We start from the raw sequence: 14059 nt of genomic DNA on the forward strand, positions 1-14059 counted from the left end.
GGACTCTGTGGACAAGAGCATCAGAATTACAGTTGATGCCCACCATGCTGATCTAGAGATGAAGGCCCAAGATCGCTTAGGTTCCTACTTCCCTTGTTGAAAGCCAGAAATAGGGCTTTCTGCCCTGGTTAAGAACTTGCTTTATGCCATTAAAATAGGAAACAGTAATTTTTGGCTTATTTAAAAGAATAAAAATTGTTAAAGAAATTGATGGCCACTCATGGCCATAGCCTTCCTGAGCATTGGCCAGGAATTAGGCTGTAGCTCTCCTCTCCCTGGTTGCTTCTAAGGCCTCAAGAGATCTTTCAGAGGAATCCATCTCAGCCCCTGCCAGCTCTGGGGAGGGCTTTCTGAGCGTGGGTCTAGTTAAGATCCAGGGTGACTCTTTTGATTTCCATAGGATTTGCATCCTTCCCAGAAGCTGCATGGAAATAAGCCACAGAAAGAGCAGGTCATAAAAAATGCTTCGAAACTCTTTACCTCACCAGCCAGACCAGCAGTCTCTAAAGGGCCCTGTGCTTCTAGGAATTCTCTCACAACCAATATAATATTTATCTAGGTTCTTGTGATTATTTCATTTGTGAGTCATCTGAAACAAGAATTCAGAAACCTGAGAGAATAAGAAAGAAATGTCAAATAAAAATGAATAATAAAAAGGTCATATTCAATTATCATATTAAATGTGATTCTTTTTTCCAATTAAAATTTTCTTCTCCAGTCTTTTGAAAGTAACCAAAAAATCCTAAAGAAAATATATGAAATGATCTCAAACCTAAAACTCAGAATAGAAAGAAATGATGTGTTAACCAGAAATTTTACAGCTGCAATTTTTATACCTTCCTCTCTCTCAGTCTCTGCATCTAATCCACCACCAGGTCCTGTCAATTTTATCTCCAAAATGGCCTTCAAATTCATCTACATCTTTCCAACTCAACTACCTGTGCCCTAGTCCAAGCTATCATTACATTTGGCCTTGACCACTGCCGCAATCTCCTAACTCAAATCCCTGTTTGGAGTCCTGCTGTATCCACAGATAGATATTCCACACCAAAAGCCAGAGAGGATTATTTAGAATGCAAATATGATCGTTTTATGCTCTTGGAAAAGTCTACAATGGCCAATAAAATTTTGAAAAGATGCTCCCCTGTTCACTCATTAGGAAAATGAAAATTAAAACCACAGTGATATATCTCTGCAAAACAAACAGAATAGCTAAAAAATTTTCAATGCAAAATATCAAGTGTAGGTGAGTGTGAGAAGAGATTGGAACTCTCATACCTTGTTAGTGAGAATGTGAAATGGTATCATCATTTTGGAAAATGATTCTATAATATCTGCTAAAGCTGCATATACAACCATCCTGTGACCCTGCAATTATACCATTAAGCATATTCATCCAACAGAAATGCATATTTATCAAGACATGTTCATAAATGTTCAGAGCAGCACAATTCATAACAGCCCCCAACTGAAAACATCCCAAATGTTCATTCACAACCCAATTGTGTGTTCGTATCATGAGAATGGACAATCTACAACTACTATAGACAAATTTCATAGACATTACTTTGAGTGAAAGAAAGCCAGATAACAGATAATTCCATATACCTAAAATAGAAAAACAGGCAAACAAATACATGTTGTGGAAAGTCAAAATAGTGCTTACTGGAGGGGTGTGGACTGGCAGGGGGTACAAGTTGAGTCCTTCTTGGCTTCTGATAATGTTTCATTTCTTGGTCTGGATGGATAATGTTTCGTTTCTTGGTCTGGATGCTGTTTATATGGATATTCAGTTTGTGGAAATTCAGTAAACTATGCACTTATCACATGTGCATTTTTCTGTATATGTTTATAGCTAAATTGAAAGTGTTTAAATTACTCAATGACTTCCCATTAAGGTAAAATACAAAACCTTTAACATGGACTACAAGATTATAAAAGCATCTGGCACCTGCCCTTAACTCCATACTTCTTCTGAGCTGCTCACCCCCTTGCTTAATAAATCCAGCCACACTGGCCTTGAATCCGTTCCTAAATATACCTCGTTCCTTCCCATCTGAGGGGCCTTTGTACCTACTGTCCCCCTGGCCTAAAATAGCAGCTGGCAAACTATGGCCCACAGGGCAATTCTGCCAATCCTGCCTGCCATTTTTTTCTGTAAGTTAAGTTTGATTGGAATCCAGCCATGCCCATTCACTTCTACATTATCTATAGTTGCTTTGGTACTATAACAGCCACAGAGATCATATGGTCCACAGAGTGAAAATATTTGCTATCTGGCCTATTATAGAAAAATCTTGCCAACCCCTGGCCTAGAACATTCTCACATGCCTCCTCTACCCCCATCTGTCTAACTCCTACTCACCTGTCAGAATTGAGAAAAAACAAACATGTCCTTTGCTGAAAGAAGCCTAAGTCCATATGTTGTTTGTACCCTCCTGGACTTTTCTTCCAGGGCTTTCCCCTGCTTCAGATCAGCAGAGCAATGGCTTTCCTTGCCCTTGGAGTGAAATGCAAAATTCCCCACAGCCTACGAGCCTCTTTGTGATTTGGCCTACTGTGTACCTCTTGGCCTTTTCTCCTACACTTGCTCTGATCTGATAACTATAGCCTCATTCTAAGACCTGGTGAAGTTCTTCTGCGCCTCAGAGGCTTTGCCATGCTGTACCACATGCCTCAAATGCTCTTTCCCAATTCCTTATCCAGCCAGCATTTGCTTACTCTTCACACGTCAGCTAAAAGATGGCTTAATGAAAAAGAGGCCACTCTCGTAGAGGGTTACCACAGCCAAGTGCTGGAGGCTCCTCTCTCAGCTTGGGGTCCTGAGGCAGCTTCTTCTTTCAAAGAGAGACTCTTCTTGACCCTGCCCACACCTGCCCCTGCATCTTGCTTCCCCTTTCCCTTCCACAAAGGTTGCCCACTTCTCAGGCACCACAACCCCCTCACAAAGCCCACCACAGGCTCCTCAGAATGGACCTCTCCACTCACCGTCTCCCAGCTGGTGACTGTTACAGACATAGCCCCCACAATATCCTTCCCTCTGCCTTCTGGCCTTTGCCCTCTGCCCTCTGCCCTACCTCAGAACTGGTGCTGCCTCTCACTGGGAAGGCAATAGAGTCACGTCCAGGAGAAGTCTCAAATCTTCACGGTGCTTCAGGCATAGAGATGAGTCACCCAAAGCCCCCACCAATGCAGGATTTGTTGCCTCCAGCTGCCAGTTCCTTCAGGTTGAGGTTCAGCTGCAGAAAGCCACCTTGGCGGAAGTCATGCCCTTCTGGGGGCAGCCCACATCAGAGACTGAGTAAGGCCCTGGCATTTCAGCACGTATGGAGATAGCTCTTCTTGCTCTAGAACACCCTGCCAAGCAGGACAAGGCCTTGTCAGGCCTGCATCACAATTTTTTTGTTTTGTTTTGTTGAAACAGGGTCTCACTCCCATCTGGAGTGCAGTGGTGTGATCTCAGCTCACTGCAGGCTCAACTTCCTGGGCTCAGGTGATCCTCCCACCTCAGCCTCCAGAGTAGCTGAGACTACTAGTGATGAGGTTTCACCATGTTGCCCAAGCTGGTGTTGAACTCCTGGGCTCAAGCAATCTGCCTGTCTTGGGCTTACAGGCATGAGCCACTGTGCCCAGCCTGCATTGCAGTTTGACTTCTCTGTCTTCCCAATATTGTTTCCTGCCCCTTCCCTTTGCATATTTTGACTCCTAATAAACACCATGAACCCCGCACTCTGTCTCAGCATCTGCTTCTAGAGAACCCAACCTGCAACATTTATCTTGTATTATTATGGATTCAACACAGAATTTGGAGTCAGACAGGCCTGGGCTGGAATCCTAGCACTGGTGCTCACCAACTTGGTGGCCTTGGGAAAGTAATTTGAACTCCTAGCTTCCTAGCCTCAGGCTCAGGAAGTCTCCTCATCAAATGGAGATGAAAATATCTTTATTGCAAAGTTTTAGGATTAGTTGAAGAAATGTTATATGGCAGAATGTTAAAATGGAAGTTGGAAATGAGTGCCCAAGCTATGAAGTGGAATTGAGGGACAGACCACCCCTTTCAAAGTAGATATCCCACGGTGGAATACATGACCTTTGTAAGTCCTCACCTACTTCAATTTACAAACAGCATGATTGAGGAGTATGTCTTAGAGAGTGGTTTTGAAACTCATATTTGGCTCCCGGAGGTAAAGGTGAATTGCAATTTTTACTTTGCTTCAAGACAAGAAAGAGGACTTCAGAAAGCTCACTATCCTAAAATTAGGGAGATAAGATGAGCTCTTATCTGATTCCCACCACGGAAATCAAAAGGGCAGGATACAGGCTGGATGGAGTTGATTTAGCCATTCCACAATGTGTACATATATCAAAGCATCATGTTGTACACCAGAAATTTACATAATTTTTGCCCATTAAAAATTAAAGAAAAAAACAATATTGAGCAAAATAAGTCATATACAAACTATTTTACACCATATGATTCCATTTATATAAAGAGCAAGAACAGGCAGAAGAAACATAAGTTAGAAGTCATGGCAGTATTTACCCTTGGGGAAACTGTGACTAAGAGAAGGCACAGGGGTGGATTCTAGGTGCTTGTCACACTCTGATTCTTGATATGGGGTGCTGGTTACAGGAAGTGCTCAGTTTATGGAAATTCACTGAGTTGTCCTCTTATGTTCACTTCTCTGTATGGTAAATTCAAAATAGCTCCATTTCTTTACATAAGCAAAAATCAATCAGATAATCTCATAAGGAATAAAATACCATTCATACTAATAACAGAAACATTCAAGAATCAGAGTTAACAACAAGGAATGACCAAGTTACCTGCCGAGAAAATTTTACAATGCTATAAAGAACATAAAAGAAGTATCTAAAAGGAGAGCTATGCAATCTTCATCGCTAGGGTGACTTAACATGGAAAAGCTGCCAATTCTGACCCATAATGTATAAATCCAATAAAATACTTAGAACAGTGATTCTCAAAGAGGGTTCCAGACCAGTGGTTCTCAAATGTTGGTGTGCATCAGAATCATCAGGAGGGTTTGTAAAAATAGATTCCTAGGTCTCCCCCAGAATTCTGATGCAGAATTCCTCAGGGTGAGGCTGAGGCATGGCATTTACACCAAGTTTCCAGGTGATGCTGATGCTACTGGTTCAGCACTTAGATGCCATGAGAACCACTGCACTGGAATCAAGTCCCTCCTCCCCACCCCATAGAAAACTCACCTCCCACAGACACACTGACACTTCATGCTTTATTACAGGACCTGCACTCTGTGAACTTAAAATAAAGCAAGTTTTGCCCTTATCGAAATGCTAATTTGTCCAGGATGGTGAGAAGGATTAGCTGTTGCCAGCTTTTCATCAGTCCTTTGAAAGGAGTTGTCGACACTGCTCAGGGCCACCTTCTCTACTCCAGGTTACTCTTCAACCCAATGGCTTCTGCTCTTCTGCTAAAACAATTCCTGCTAAGGGCTTCAAGACCTTCTAACTGTTGAACCTAGTGGGAATGTTCCAATCAGTGTGCCTCATACACTCCTACATTTGGCACAGGTGACCCCTCTCACCTCCTAAAATCCCTCCATACCTTGACATTTGTAGGTACCTACCTTTCTAGCCATTCTTTCTTTACCTCCTTCACAGAATTCATTTCCTCATCCATCCTTTAAATGCTGTTTGCTCCATGGCTCTAGCCCACAGTTACGCTCCTCAGGCCACCCTCTCATGCGCTTACCTTCATCCCACCCCTTCCCCCAAGCTGGATACTCATCCATCAGCTTATCACCCATAGGGTCTCCATCTAGTTTTCACACAAGCATCTCAAATCCAACATGCTCCTTCTCAAGTGCTCCCTAGCTCAGTGAATGGAACCAATATCAACTCAATTGCCTAAATCAAAAATTTGGGAGTCAATTTTGATGCCTCCCTCTTCCTTAGCCCCCATAGCCTATGAATTGCTCACTTGTGGGCCTTTGCTTATATGGTCCTCAATAAGGAATGCTCTTCCCCTTCACCTCAGACTTCTCACAAGTCACTCTGATTCATTTTTTTTAGAGACAGGATCTCACTATGTTGCCAAGGCTAGATTCAAACTCCTGGGCTCAAGTTATTCTCCCATCCCAGTCTCTCAAGTAGCTGGGACTGCAGGTGCATGGCACTGTGCCCAGCTCCACTCTGACTCATTCGTTAAGATTCAACCTAATCATCTCCTCCTCGTGAAGCCCTTCCTAACAAGCTCCTACTAGGTAGCCAGAATTCCATAATCCCCAATCCTTACAAGGTCTGTGTATTTGCCACAGTGTGGCAGTTAGTGCGGAGCCCTAATTAGGGAAAAGGAGTCAGGCTGGTGGGAGCAGGGGAAAGCAGGAAAGCGAAAGCGGATAAGGGGCAAGTCTGCCTTTCTTCATGGTCCAGGACATGCAGCCCTCCTGCACCCAACTTGCCACCAGACACCTGCAAATTACCCACTGCCACCTTGGCATCATCAGTACTGCACAAAGCCCTCTTCAGCACACAGCATAAACACTCTTCTATAAAATCTCCAGCAAGCCTTTGTTTCCTGGCAGTCCACTCCTCTTCTGCTGATTCTGCCCGTTGCCTCATCACAACAAAGTATTTTCCTACTTTCTCTAATAAATCTGCCTTTCTTTATCCACAATTGTCTTGGTAAATTTTTTTACCCCCACTGCACCAGCCCAGATAGTTGTCACTCCCTCGCAACAGTTAGCTCTTTGTTTATCTGTATCCCATAGTTCTTTTATGTCTTTTCTTTTAACAAATACTTACAGACCACCTTCTATATGGCTGACACTGATCTAGGCCCTTAGGAGTCATCAGTGAACAAAACAGATGAGTATCTCTGCCTCCATGGACTCTGAGATAGACTCTGTGAGTGAAGCTGGCTCACAGTGCACCGCTTACCACTTTAGCCCACTGCATCTTGGGCTGCAATTTCTACTACTTGCTTGAGTCCAGTGAGACAGAACACTCACACAAGTTAAGTGAGGTGACGTTTTTACTCACAGATAGACAGCAAGAAAGAGTAAAAGCCTAGAATTCACAGCAAGTCAGCTTCCAAGGCTCAAAAAGGCTGTCCTGAGTGCATGGAATCATATCTTCAGGTGCCCCACTTGCCCCACAGCTGAAGGGCCGGGAAAGCAGTCCGCCTGGGTTTTATACTCTGGGAACAACATGATATGCTGGGCTAAGGCATTGAAGGACATCTTGTTCTAGGAAGGACAAGATCAGAGCCCAGGGTATTCTGGCCAGTTCCTCCTTATCTCAGGATGTTATATTTCCAGCATGTGCCGTTTATCTTTTTTTTTTTTTTTTTTTTTTTTTTTTGAGACGGAGTCTCGCTCTGTCGCCCAGGCTGGAGTGCTGTGGCCGGATCTCAGCTCACTGCAAGCTCCGCCTCCCGGGTTTAGGCCATTCTCCTGCCTCAGCCTCCCGAGTAGCTGGGACTACAGCAGTTATTCTTGAGAACTACAACTGAGAAAGGAGGAAAAACTAGGTCCGTCCAAGGAGAACTGTACTGCACGGTCCTTACATTCTAGAGCAACTGTGTCCCCAGGATTTAGCCAGGGTATGGAATACAAGTTCAATAAACACTCCTTGAATGAATATATTTACACTGCAGTGTGGATGAGACAATTATAGTCTTTTTCCAGAGCACACTTAAAAAAAGAGAAGTAAGAGCCAAAATGGAGGGAGGCAGAAGAGGGGGGATCCAGGGCATAGCCAGAGGAAGGAAGGAGATGGCTCCCACCTGGATCCAGACAACAGTTTCCAAACTGAAACCTGGGAAGCTCAAGAAATAACCCACCTGCAGGCTCAGTTATCTGCATCATCTGCATTGGTTTGTAGAGGGGCCCTTCTAGATCAGCCTGGGAATCTGCTTCTCCCACAGGGGAGCTCAAGACCTGCTGGCCAAGAGGCATCTCCCCAGGCTACGGATGCCTTGGTATCCATAGGGATACCCATAGTTCAAGGGACGGGCAGTGATAGGCAGACCCTGAGCACCACCACCCCTACCCCACCAGCCAAGAAACAGGGCAGGTGTCAGTCCTCAGGAAGCAAGAGACCAATAAGGGGCATAGGGATCCTAGGATAACAGGGACACACTTCTATTAATAAACAACAAACTACTACATTGATCAGGAGACTTCAATCTAAAAAGATGACTCCTAGAAAGGGAACATAATGAAGCAAAGGAAACAGCAGGGTCCTTTCTCAACGTCTCTTTCTGACATGATTTAGTGATTTCGCAGCATTCAGGCCTACATATCAGTCCCTGACCATATTAATCTTCCTCAACTGTGATCTCCCATAGCATGGGGAACACCTCTCCATCACTGTCTTGGTTCTGCCCAGCACCCCTTGTTAATAAGGCAGACTGGGAATGGGGAGGTACGTATGAGTGACAACCAGGCTAGGCTCCACCAATGACTAGGTCTCAGTTTCTTCTTCTCTAATTTCATCAACATCATCATCATTCAGTACTCGCTATGTGCCAGGCATTGTTGTAAGGACTCTATATATCTAACTCACTTAATCCTCACAACAACCCTAGGAAGTACATGCTAGAACCATTCCCATTTTACAAAGAAGGAAGCACAGATTGGCTAAGTAACTTAAACTCGCAGAGCTCACACAAGAGTGTGCAGTGAAGCCTGAATGTGAAATCAGAGCACTGGCCTCAAATTCCATGCTCTGAGCAAATGGGTTCAATCTTGCTTGAAACACCGATTAACATACGGTGCTACTGAGGATTCTGAACCTTCTCCGGGGCACTCAGTAGGAAAAGTGCCATAGCTGATTAGCAATGTCTGCAATGGTCATGTGGATGCTGTCTTTTTTATTCTTGTATTGTATAATGGCAAAGACACTCTCCCTCACCAAACTTTAGTTAGGTTCTTCTGAGATCTCTTTTCTTTTTTTTTTGAGACGGAGTCTCGCTCTGTCTCCCAGGCTGGAGTGCAATGGCCAGACCTCAGCTCACTGCAAGCTCCGCCTCCTGGGTTCACGCCATTCTCCTGCCTCAGCCTCCCGAGTAGCTGGGACTACAGGTGCCTGCCACCTCGCCTGGCTAGTTTTTTGTATTTTTTAGTAGAGACGGGGTTTCACTGTGTTAGCCAGGATGGTCTCGATCTCCTGACCTTGTGATCCGCCCGTCTCGGCCTCCCAAAGTGCTGGGATTGCAGGCTTGAGCCACCGCGCCCGGCCGAGACCTCTTTTCAACTAGACCTTAGCCATGGCCCCATCCTGTCTTTAGCCTGCTGAGCCCACTCGTAGGAAGAATCAGCTTTGGTTAAGTTATGCTGTGATTTTTTTAAAAAATAAAAGAAAATCTCAAAATGTCAGTGGCTTACGGCAGCAAAGGATTATTACTTGTTCATATTACATGTGGGCCATGAGTCAACTACAGATCTGCTGCATGTGTCTTTTTTTTTTTTTTTTCAGATGGAGTCTAGCTTTGTTGTCCAGGCTGGAGTGTAGTGGTGCAATCTCAGCTCACTGCAACCTCCACTTCCTGGGTTCAAGTGATTCTCTTGCCTCAGCCTCCCAAGTAACTGGGATTAACAGGCATGTGCCACCACAACCGGCTGATTTTTGTATTTTTAGTAGAGACAAGGTTTCACCATGTTGGCAAGGCTGGTTTCAAACTCCCGACCTCAATTGATTGCCTGCCTCAACATCCCAAAGTGCTGGGATTATAGGTGTGAGCCACCGCGCCCGGCCCACATGTCTTCTTCATTCTGAGCTCTAGGCTAAACGTGCAGCCCCTCTCTGAGATGAACACCAATCTCATGGCAGAGGGGAAAGAGCATTGGTCGACCTTCCGATGCACTTAGAGCTTATATTTACATATGGTAAATAGAACAGTGTATTGGCCAAAGCAAGTCAAATGGCCAACCCACATGTCCTTGGCAGAAATGTAATCCATCCACAGACAGGGGCACCTGTGAGGGACACTGTGGCCGTAAACCCAGTGGAGAGCAGCAGCCAACAGTTGGGAATGATCATCTGATTTAACACAATGGGTGTCAAGTTTTGGCTCAGCTCTTTCTTCTCTGGCCTCAATTTCTCAGCTGTAAAGTGTGTGTGGGCGGCGGCGGGGGGGTGGGGGCTCAGGGTGCAAAGCTGAAAGGAGTGAACATCTAAGGCTCTTTCCAGTTTTATACAGTCCCTCTCCAATACCTGAATTCCCCTCTTGCCTGTCCAGCTGGGTTTTAGAACCATGGATTTCAATCCCTCTTCACACACTAATCTGAACAGTTAACATATACCAACTGTTTTCAGTTTTTTCCCCTTACACCTAAGACTGATAGTTTCCATGTACAACATATCCTGTAACCATTCCCAGCTTTACAAAAATAAGTCATTGGTTCTACATGTGACTTGAAATAGCAGAGTGCCCCCTACTTGTCTCCCCTACTCTTGCTGACTCAAAGGTAGTCCTGCTCACCTAAGGAGGCAACTAGGACTTTCAGGCTTACTGCCCCTCACACATCAGCATCTGCTAACACAACCAGCTCCTGGTTTCATCCATTGTTGCTAATAATTACTGGTGACTCCCCTTGAGATCCTCACTGCCATGAGGATATGACTAGGACAGATTCTATCCACCCTTCTTTAAGCCATCTGGCCTTGCTAACCCCCACCCAGACCAAACCACAGCATCACAACACACATCTAAGTTTCTGTACCAAATGGTCTGAACAAACTCAGAGCAATAGAAATTTGAGGGAGAAACAAAGGAGGAGCTCCATCTGAAAGGGTTTTTGATCTTTTCAAGAGGAATGACCACTGTGGATGATCCTCCCTCCCTTCCTCACTCAGTCTCTTTTTCTAATGGATCCTCGTTTTCCATATCCATTCACTTCAATGTCTTTCAATTTGGTGCATCCAACTGCTACCTTATTCAGGTAACCCCACCCTTCCCATAGAAGGAGACAGTTCCTAATCTTTCAAACATCTACTGTGCCTCAAGTGAGTGACCATTGCAACAGCTTGTGAGCAAGGCTCTGGTTCCACGAGGGAGGGTGAATGTGGGAGCTCCTCACCTGGAAATGCTGTTCTCTTTGCTACCCAGCAAGAATGACCCCAGCTTCCAAAAGAGACTTTTGATTTCATTCTTCCCTGAAAGAGGGGATGGTAGTGTTAGCAGTTCCTGCCCTCACCTGCACAATTCCTCCACTTCCCTATCTTTCCTACTGATCCTGAAACCCCCATATTTTGTGATGGAGATGGTGATGCCCTGCCCAGAAGCCCCTCCAGAGAATAACTTGTTGCCTCAACTGCTGGGAAGCCTGTCGGTGGACAGTCCTGAGCCCTCAGCCCCTTTAGATATTGCTTCAGCTTCAGAGTCCCTTCACCCAAGGTCAGAGTCTTCCCGGGATAGCCAACATTCAATGACTAATCAAGGTAGGGTATAAAGGTCTGGCCTTCTTGACCCAACCTGGACAACTTTGAAGCATCATTCTAGTTATAGAGCCATGGCTGTCATTGGACCTTCCTTTGGCTCACTTCTGCTTTCTGCCTCTCCCTTTCATAAGCATTGATCTCCAGGGCTCTACTTAATAAACATCTTGCAAGCTAAACTCTATCTCAGAGTCAGTTTCTCATGGAACCCAACCTGCAAAAGATATTACCTTGGAAAACCAGTGATCCATGTATATAACACAATTAATAGATGATTCCTCTTGATCTTACTGTCCCTTGTCACTCAAAACCAAGACTAGCAAAAAGTTTTCTCAACCGGAACACTATTGACAGTTTGAGCTGGACAATTCTTTGTTGTGGAGGCTGTACTGTGCATTGCAGGATATTTAACAGCATTGCTGGCCTCCATCCACAAGATTCTGGTAACACCTTCCCAGTTATGACAACCAAAAATGTCTCCAGACATAGTCCTCCGTGGAGCAAAATCAGCCGTCAGTGAAAACTACTGATTTATAAGAAGCATACCAGCAGGCAGATTCAGTAAGTGTGTAAAAGCATTTGGACCATGAACATAAATATTTTTTACTTAAAATGTAATGCCTCTTGTGAGGCACTTGCCAGAAAACTCTATCTCCAATTGCCTTCTCAGACTTGCTTGTCAAAAGCACAGTTGAGACAACAGATGTTTGAGAAAACTGGCCCAAGGAACTTCTTAGCTCTCCATTTCTCTAAATAGTTCTCGTCTCTCTCTCTCTGTAATTATTTAGATCCAAGAAAATAGCATGCTTGGACTACATTCCTTTAGTTAAAAATGATAATAGTAATTTTTTTAAAAAACCTCCCTGGAATGAGTTAAATAGTGATTTTATCATGGGTAATTATAAAATGGCCCATGAACATGCCTGCATGTTTTATGATTGATGAAGGCATTACATTCAGCATGAACTGCAGATTTTTCTGAGCCATATTCTTTCTTCCCTTCTATATTTTCTTTTGTGGGTCAAAATGACTTTATTAAATATCCTCATTTCCTTTTACCATAGTGATGGGAAAGACATACATTATGGCCATTAAGATAAAAATACTCTTATCAAAGGCATGTAATTGTTTAGGTCCTGGGAAGTGGAGAGAGAAGGGAAAAAGTGCATCTTTTTAGAAATCCAATACAGTATTGATATATAGTTTTAGTCCACCAACATCACTTCCTCTAGGGACACCCACCTTTCTCCACTGTGGTTGGTTCTTGTGAACTGCCAATCACAGGACCTTGCCTTTATGACCATAAAACAGGGCAAATGACTTATGCTTGGACAACCAGATTCTCTCTCCTGGGTATGACTCTTAACTGGAAAAGCGCAATGCCTGCAGCTTGTTGAAGCTGAATCATCTGATGTTAATACCTCAAATAGTCCATGAATTCTCGCTGCTAAGATCCCTGGTGTGGTACCAGTTTCTGTCTCTCCTTTAAACTTTTCTGCAAATATACCCCTAAAAGAATTTTGAAAAATTATATACATCTTCATACATTTTTAATGTCACCTAAAATTTTTCAACATGTCTGTTTTATTGTAAGGAATGTCATTTTTAGTGCATTGTAGATACTGACTTTTAAAATAAAACTATCACATTGGTCTTTTAAATATCCAAAAGAGTATAAGTACCAAAGCAATTTGAGACTCATCACCAACATTTAAAAATATATACATAATTGTTAACAATTGGAAATTATATATATATACACATAATTGTTAACAATAGGAAATTATATCATTCCTTTTTCTCCTTTAACTTATACTTCCATCGCATATTTCCACAGAATTCCATTCTACCTTTACATTGGGAAACCTTTACCTGATCATTACGCCGTAGTTGTCTGCAATAAAAAGGTATATACTATGAAATCAGTCTTTTAAATGTAATTATGTTAATGATTCATGTAATATATAACTATTGATCTAATATGTAACTTAATTGTTAATATAATATTATTTTGCAACTGTATTATATTAGATAGTTACATTACATGGACACAGTTGTTTAAAACTGCATAAATGGTCCTATTAGTTTTGATAAGCAATTATTAAACTAAAAAATTAAACTTTTATTGAGAATGCTTCTCTTAATGAGATTCAAGGGGAAATGGTGAATTAACCTTTTGTTTGATGCCCTAAATATTTGCATACCTTAGGGCAATGCAGCAGAAGAAGACACAGGATGAGTGAGAGGTAAGCTTTGTTAAAGTGGGAGAAGGGCATGTTTTGATTATACCTAGGATTTAATTCATAAAAGTGACCGAGTGATAACCTGGAGAGGTCAATGTCATTGAAAGAAGTTTTATGGTTCCTTCAAGACGAGGTCACACCATGCCATGCAGGGCCACGTGGGGAAGCACCAGGATCAGTCAGGAGACAGGATGAGAAAGGGCAAAAGTGTGGCCCCGAGCCTTTACCGTGATGCCTGCATGAAGGAGTGGGAGCGGCAGGCAAGCAGCAGGCAAGCTTGAACAAGTTTAGGATTAGATAGTATGAGTACTTTCAGGGTTCTGGGCTGTAGGGGCAGTCTCTAGTTGTCTGGTACCTGGCCCAGAGGTGATTAGGACGGGAGAGATATT

Source organism: Trachypithecus francoisi, unplaced genomic scaffold, assembly GCF_009764315.1.
Source record: "Trachypithecus francoisi isolate TF-2019V2 unplaced genomic scaffold, Tfra_2.0 Lachesis_group0, whole genome shotgun sequence".
Classification (NCBI taxonomy): domain Eukaryota; kingdom Metazoa; phylum Chordata; class Mammalia; order Primates; family Cercopithecidae; genus Trachypithecus; species Trachypithecus francoisi.